Raw genomic sequence first — 7,987 nt, 5'->3', positions numbered from 1 at the left:
TTCCTGCCTCCCTCTTCCCTCCACACCCACTCCTCCTGCCTCCCTCTTCCCCCCACACCCACTCCTCCCTGTCCCTGTTGCTGTGTTCACCCAGGACATTTTCACAGGCCCTTCCAACTTTTCCCTCCCCTCCCCTGGATAATACCTTTTCACAGTTTGGCACAAATAGCTTTTCCTCAAGAAAGGGGCTCTGGGTCCCCAAATTCAGTTCTTTTTTAAAAACCTGAACTTAATCCTTTGTAAAATATACATTATTTTCATGGTTCAGGAAACAATGTTTTGGCACAGACATTCACAGTCAAACATAAAAAAAAAATGTGATTATTTCACAGTACTTATCATGGGATTCAGCAATTTTCACTTGCATTCCCAAGACCCACAAACAAACAACAAAACAACCCCCCCAAACCCACCAAAACAAAACAAAACTATTACAAAACCCAAAATGGATACTAAATTTCCCTAAGGAAAATTTCAGTTATACATATAGCATGAACTGATGGCTTACGGTGCTATTTCACGTTTGTGTGTTCTCCTTTGCTCCAATCACTATTCCTCACCCCTCCTGTATTTCCTCCTGAAGAACAGCATGTCATTTAATAGCTGTTCAACCCTCCACGCTCTGTCCTGTCCTGCTGTGACCCCCTGGTTAATCGCTCCCCCCATCATGTGCCTTCTACCTGGTACATGCTTCTTAAAGCCAATGTTTGCCATTTATTTGGTTTTTCTCTCCAGTTTAAAGGAGACCAAAATACTTTACTGCCTTGGATTAACTCAAGAAAATTTCGGGGGACTTGTCAGATACACCTTCTACCAGCTAATTTACAATATATGTAATAGTTGTGTTCAATTTCTATTTTGGGAGAAAGTTGTTGTTGTTTTTTTAATTGAACAGAAAGGGGAAAATGTTGCAGCATTTTCTCTGTCCAATCACATTAGGGCAGGGACAGGCCTGTGATTGGACAGGAATAGAGAGGTGGAGCTAGAGTTGGAGGAGAAGAAAGGTCAGAGAGGAGGAAGAGGAGGATCTTCATCATGGAGTCAGATGAGGAGGACGAGTCAGACCCCTTGTGGTTATAACCAGGCTAAGGTTTTTATAATGTTACATTAATTAGGTCAAAATATTGTCTTTATTATTTGGTTCTGAAATTATTGCATTGGCATCTTGTAAATTGTGATATTATTATATAAACCTGATTGGATATTAGGGCCTTAAGAGTCATACATTACCTACTGGGTACTAGGGGCTAGCTAGATGAATGATTGTGGGGGTGTGTGAGGCGTTGCATGTGAGCGAGATGTTGCAAATAGCTGGGAGAGAATAACAAGAGCCAGCTGGGACATGTTGATGCCGGACGGTACCAGTTCAAGAACATGACACAGGGGGAAAGGGAGTTTGCTGGGTGGATTCATTTCTTTCTTTCTTTCTTTCTTTCTTTCTTTTTTTAAAATAATTCCCACAACAACAAAGGGTGACGAAGGAGCCAACAAATTGGGTGTTCACTTTCTTTGTCTAAGCTGACCTTAAGTCCAGTCTGTCTCATCGTCACAGCAACGTTTTTGTTATAGTGAGACAACTTTTGGATGAAGTTAAGTAATGACATTTTGCAAAGGACATCTTAGGAATCTACTCGATTCTCATATGAGGGGAACTACAGTCTTTGCCCACAATAATTCTGAATGTGCCACCAAGCCACAGCATTCCGTCCTGGAATTGGATCTTTCTGCAGGTTTAAGAGCCATGTTCAACAGATATGTAATGACTGGTTAAGAATCAAGGGTGACCCTGGGCCCTCTGGAAATCTGTTTAACAGAGCCCACATACAGGGTAATATGTGGAACCCAGCAGAACAGATGGGATTGTTGGCAATAAGAACCTTGTTTGTTTTCAGCAACTACAACCATTCCCACCAGCATGACATTTCATATGTCTCTGAGTTTTGTCACATCAAGGAAGACATATTGGCACAGCCAGGCTACAGTGGTTGAAACAGGCCCGTGCAGCCGTGCCAGCTGACAGGAGACCTGCACGGGTGAAGCGTAGTGGCAGGCCCTGGCAAGCAGGCGATGGGACTTCTCCTGGTTTACCAGAGCCTGAGCTAGACTGCAGAGAGCAAGAATCTGCACTCCCTCTTCCTGTTTCTGCCCATTCTTTTAGACAGAGATAATGAGCCCAAAAACACTGCATTGGCTGCAGAAATAGCTCAGATGTTAAAGGTGAGGCCGGGTGCTCGCTTCGGCAGCACATATACTAAAATTGGAATGATACAGAGAAGATTAGCATGGCCCCTGCGCAAGGATGACACGCAAATTCGTGAAGCGTTCCATATTTAAAAAAAAAAAAAAAAAAAGGTGAGGCCAGAAACCCTGAAGACAAAAACTGGGATGTTTGCTAAAGTGGTTGGCTCCGGAGTTGAAGGCAGGGATCACCTGGCATTAGCCCTCAGCTTTAGAAAGTTATGACAACACTGGCCAAGAAGATTTCTTCTTTTAAAAAATATTTAAAGCACATTGGCTTAAAGGGAGAAATCATAATTGTAGGCACATCCTTAGAATGAAAGACCTTACAGTAGCAAGATGACTATCACAGAGTAAAGGCTTGCTTCAGGTGTTCTGAGACCCCGAGTGGTTTTCTTACTGTCTCTCTGACACGGTTTCTGGAGAGGAACTCTGCAGTCAGAGGCTCAAGCATGCTGCTCGGCACTTCCACAGACAGCACTCGAATTTTTCTTACAGATTTGGAGGCAGTCAATCAAAGTCCGTGGGAACCAAATGTAATTTCTTACACAGAGTGCCAAGGAGTCTTTGTTGAGTTGCCTGTTTGATCACAATTCTTCACTTCCTTACATATCCACCACCCTCTGTTTCAAAAGCCAGCCTGCTCTACCATGGGTAATATGGGTAATTAATGGGTAGTAATGAACTACCTGACAAGGGAAGAGAACACTTCTCTTCATTTCACATGCTTGACTTGTCTCCTAATAAAATAGGCATGATGTTCAGAGTGTTTGGATGCTCAGAATAAATGATTTTGCAGTTAGCAAGTGTTCTTGGACAGCTTGGAAATAAGTCTGTAATATCTATAAATAACATGGAATAGTATTCCACAGTAATTAAAGATGTAATTTTATGTTACTAAGGACACTGAATGCGCTACTGTGAGATTTAAATCCCCAGCACTGAGCTACGTCCCCCTCCCTCCATTAGCTCCATGGAGGTAAGGGCCTCTATTAAGACCCTCGGGTCATGCTCCTCTTTGTGACCCTGTGATACTTTGTTCCATTTACATACCTGTCACTTGTGAAAATTGTCTCTTGAGATGACTGAGGGATGCTCACTTGTGATATAGACACTTGGGAGGCTGACACAGGAAGATTGGGATAGCCTGGGCTACTGGCCATATCGGTCTCAAAACTAAAATATACTAGACTCAGACTGGAGGGATGCAGGTCCCCAAGGCCTTTGTCCTTGCTCCCCGCCACCATGGCAGCTGGAGCAGCACCTTACACAGAATTGGCAGAGAAGGAATTGAAGGAAAGTAGTGACAAGATTACCAAAGGATCCTGAGCTTGAAGATGAATTCATAGATAAATAACAAAATGTCACAATGGGGGAAGCCCCTAGATCCCATTTCGGATGTCATTTCCGGAGAGAAGAGACCATTGGAAGGACCAGAATGCCTGCCATACAGAGCAACTCAGAGGTACAAACTGGGGGTCAATCTGCATTCCATCTGCTATTTCCTAGTTGTTAAAGACACAATTAGATAGCGTTCTGTTTGTGAAGGTGTTGACAGCCTGCACAGGATTAAAATCCTGACTGTGCCATCTTTAATGCATTCTGTTTATTTTGTTTTGTCTCTTGGCTTGCGTGAAGCCTGGTTTCCCGTAGCCCAGGTAAGCTCCAACTCAGTACCTAGCCAGAGATGACCTTACACTCCTGATACCTGTCTCCGCCTCCCAGGTGCTTCAATCACAGCCACACACCTTCATGCCCTGAGGTCTTTGTTTAAGCATTCCAATGTTTTCAGAGGACAGTGCTTTCACAGTCCATCTTCCCCTTCCAAGAAGAGCAAGCATAGTCTGTTTGCTTCACTTGCTTTGTTGTTACAGGAAATGAGAAATGAGGAGAGACTGAGAAGATTGGAGGAAAGGAGAGATGAGAGAGAGGGGAGTCTGGGATTAAAGACACAGATCAACTTCTGTGGAGAAAGCCAGAACCTCACACACTTGGGACTCAGCACAGGCTGTTGTCCCAGGGCGCCTCAGTGTCCTGCCTACCTCTGGTAACTTAGGGAGGTAACATGCACCTACTTGCTCATGTGTAAAGGGAACAAATGCACATGACAATGACAAGGACATTCCTTCATTCATAAGACTGCTGTAGGATCCGAAGGTACACTGCGTTGGGTACTTAGCTAAATGTTTGCACGTCACTGCTAGCTACCAACAGCAGCAGAATCTACCACAGGAAAATATGACCATCTTTCACCATCTGTATGTGTGTGGGAAATCATCCTTTGCAGACTACCTTTCAGCCAGACAGCTGAAATAAATAAACCTGCAGGATGAGAGTGGAGCCAGCTTCTTCAGAGATGGGATCTGAGCTTTTCCATGCAGTTACAATTAATGAGCACTAAGGGTCTATTCCCAAGGGAAGGAAAAAATATAGGGAATGATTAATAATATGAAAAGTCAAGGGTGGATACAAAATAATGTATAGGTTTAAATAGACTTCAAATTAAAAGAGAAATAATCTGAGGATATCCAATCTGTTTGATAATTTCCTGTGAAAACCAGTAATGCCGGAAACCAGACAGTACTAGCAACTTTAAAATGTTATGCAAATATCAGCCCTGCTCAGTAAGTAATAAAGGCAGCACGAATAATTTTCTAATTGAACGTTTTATGAGATTCACTGAGCCTCAGAAAACTGGTAGTTAATCAAATTCAAAGTGTTTGCCGAGGTCTGGCAAGCATCAGCCTACACAGAGTAGGGATGGGGAATCAAGCGGTTTTATTGAAAACTCAGTTTTTCATGCTGGGTGCTTTTTAACTTCAGTATGACTCCCACCCTACCCCATCCCCACCCCAATAAAAGCAAAATCAGGACAAGATTCTTCTATGCAGACAGGAATAGAGGCACTGTGGGTGGATATAACAACAACCAATTTGGATGGAAGGAATGAAGTGCTCATACGGACTCCGTGAGGGCTCCTCCCACTTGTCCTTGTAATACAAAGGACTTTTATTACTTTGTTTGTTTGTTTATTGCAAATGTGTGTGTGCACGATGGCTTATGTGTGTAGCTCAGAGGGCAACCCCTTAGAGTCAGGTCTTTTCCACTGTGTGTGTAGCACCTGAGAATCGAACTCAGGACATCAGGCTTAGTGACAAGGGCCATTACCCACTGTTCAATCTCAGACTCTCAAAGGACTTTTAAAGTACCAAGCTCTTTGAAATATTATCCTTAGTTTTTAAAAAGGACGATGCTGCAAACCAAAGCAGCTCTCCTAGAGCAGCTCAGTTTTATGTTGCCTCTCATTTGTATTGGGAGACTGCCAAGCTTCTAAAATTTTACAACAAATTTAAACAAAAATTAAATAATCTTTTCTATTACAATGAGATTTGTCTATTGCTCAAACGTGCTGCGTTTGTCCCTGTGATAACACAGCGAGGCAAATATTTAGTCACTGGTAGAGGAAAAAAAAAAAGAAAGAGAGGTGTCAAAACATTTTGAACCGACTGAACCTCAGAAAGGGACAAAGACAGACAGAAACATCTGCTAACCGTGTATTTAGCAGTAGAATACTATCACAATGAAATGCTTTCCAGATCACAATCTTTTAATAATGTTCCAAAAATATTATTTTAGGTTAACCAGAGTGTTTCAAATTAAATTAGTATGTGTTTCATTAAAACACCCTTCTCTCGGTCCATTTTTGCCCCTCCCCCAACTCCTCCCTGAGCCGCCACTAGGGGGCAGTATGAAGACGCGGTTCTTGCCGCTGTGGGTGAAGGGAAAATCGCTCATAAACCCTAGTTCTTAAGAAAAACCCTACCCGACAAAGACAATAATTGCGTGGCTTCGGCTTTAGCTCCGACCCATACATCAGGCCTATGTGCTGAGTTTGCGTCTTTCGTGGGTCGTTTCTCAGTCCAATGTTTCTTTAAGGGTTTTGAGTCCCGAGATTACTTAGCCTAAGTGAATCTGAGTGCTAGGGAGACGTGGGTCTAGATAGAGTGGTAATTTTTCCTTAAAGGACTGTAGTAAACAACTGCAACCATCTCCGGAGGGGTGTGCAGCGTCCCTCCCTGCAAGAGATGGACGAGGGAGAAGGGAAGAATTGGCGTTTGCCCACTTTTAACAAATGTGTTTTGTTGTGTTCTTGTCTTCAAAATAACTGGTCATCACTCACTCTCTTAGTGCAGGCATTCTACAAGAAAACATGGCGACTATACGGATAACCAGTCCCACATCTACAAGTTAAAAGGTATACAAAAAATGATAAAATAAACAAACAGCATATTATGTTACCAGCCCCACACCCAGCTTTATTCGGGTGGTGATCTTTTTAAAGCATGAACACACACACTTACACACTTTCTGCACTGGCAGAAACAATACTCACTTCAGCTTAGACCATTCTTAACTATGTGACAAGACCTAGTTAGTGGTCACTGCTTTTCTCGAGGCATGCTATCTGAGGCACTGACTCTTGCAATAGTATATAAAAAATCTATCCTGGGGATTATTCAAATTTTTCTCCACATATTATATGTGGTTTTCTTAGACATGTTAATCAACAAATAAATTTTATAGACATTAAAGTGATATTATCTGTCTTCCTTCAGCTTAATTTAATGGGGAGAATATTTCTTTGTTTCTATACTAGTCAAGAGAAGTTTTAATACCAATAATACCAAATGCTCAGCCATACATATTTTTTTCTAATCTTCTCTGTATCGTTCCAATTTTAGTATATGTGCTGCCAAAGTGAGCACAGCCATACATATTGACAGGGAGATATCGTCAAAGATAGTCAGAAGTTAGCAAAGCACCCAGGCACATGTAAGGCTGTCTGTCTCTACATAGGACCCCTTTTATCATCATCAGCATTTGTGGTCCTGGCCATAGGCCACACAAAAGTACAGATGTCCCTAGAGACTTGTCTCTGCTATTTCCAAGGCTTAAGGTGGCCCACCAATTAATCAATGTATTTTCAAGTGGCCAGTTATATATGTCACAATTCAGAAATTTCTTGGGCTGTTGCTTTTGTGGATGGTTGAGAAGCTATACAAGAGAACCTCAAATTGCACAGGAGAATGGGGAGAGGAGGTCTTTAAAACTCTCGATGGAGCTAAGGTAAATGGTTGTAAAGAATCAGGGGCTCTATGGTTGAACACCGTCGTCTGTGAAGAGTTTAGCCTTAGTTCCAAGTCTCCACTTTCTTGCAAGTATTAAAATGATTGTAGTTATTGTTTTCAATATTTATTCCTATGTATTTACTAAAATTGTAACGTTAAAAGAAGTCCCTTTAAAAATGCCCAATCAGCATCCATATTCCTTTCCAAATCTTGTCATGGTTTATCAATGGGTAAATTTAGTTATCAGTGCAAAGAGAAATGAAGGATTCCTGAATCCTTTCCGTTCTTGGGGCAACTTTGAATCGAATTCTGGTCAGATCCAACAGATGGCAGTGATGTTATAAATTGTTTAAAATACTCTCGTTCCATGTAGGCTCAACTACTCACAAGGATGTCAACCATAAATCATTGGTTCTACGCTTGTATAAATTATTTAAGAATTTGAAATGATTAATTGGGCAGAAAAGTAGAGGATAAATAAAACATGAAATTCAACTGAAGATATTTCCTACATCCAAAAATTAAATGGCTTCTCATTTCCAAAAAGCATTACACACAGAGAACTGTCCAGTAGATTGCCTGCAAACTAAGGAAGGAGTGCTGCCCCGAGTTAGCGGGGG

At 41.8% G+C, this 7,987-nt stretch overlaps 1 protein-coding gene and 1 non-coding gene across 6 annotated transcripts in view; one reads left to right on the top strand and one right to left on the bottom strand.

Moving 5' to 3' along the window:
• The window catches only part of Armc3 (armadillo repeat containing 3), an 86,313-nt gene that overhangs the window by 26,419 nt on the left and 51,907 nt on the right, over positions 1-7,987 (bottom strand). The gene's annotated exons all lie outside the window — the stretch shown is intronic.
• On the top strand, positions 2,228-2,334 carry LOC116092623. The gene has a single exon (XR_004119368.1). It is a non-coding gene; the product is annotated as a U6 spliceosomal RNA (small nuclear RNA).

Source organism: Mastomys coucha, unplaced genomic scaffold (genome assembly GCF_008632895.1).
Source record: "Mastomys coucha isolate ucsf_1 unplaced genomic scaffold, UCSF_Mcou_1 pScaffold15, whole genome shotgun sequence".
Taxonomy (NCBI): domain Eukaryota; kingdom Metazoa; phylum Chordata; class Mammalia; order Rodentia; family Muridae; genus Mastomys; species Mastomys coucha.
This window is presented reverse-complemented; position numbering and strand designations above follow the sequence as displayed.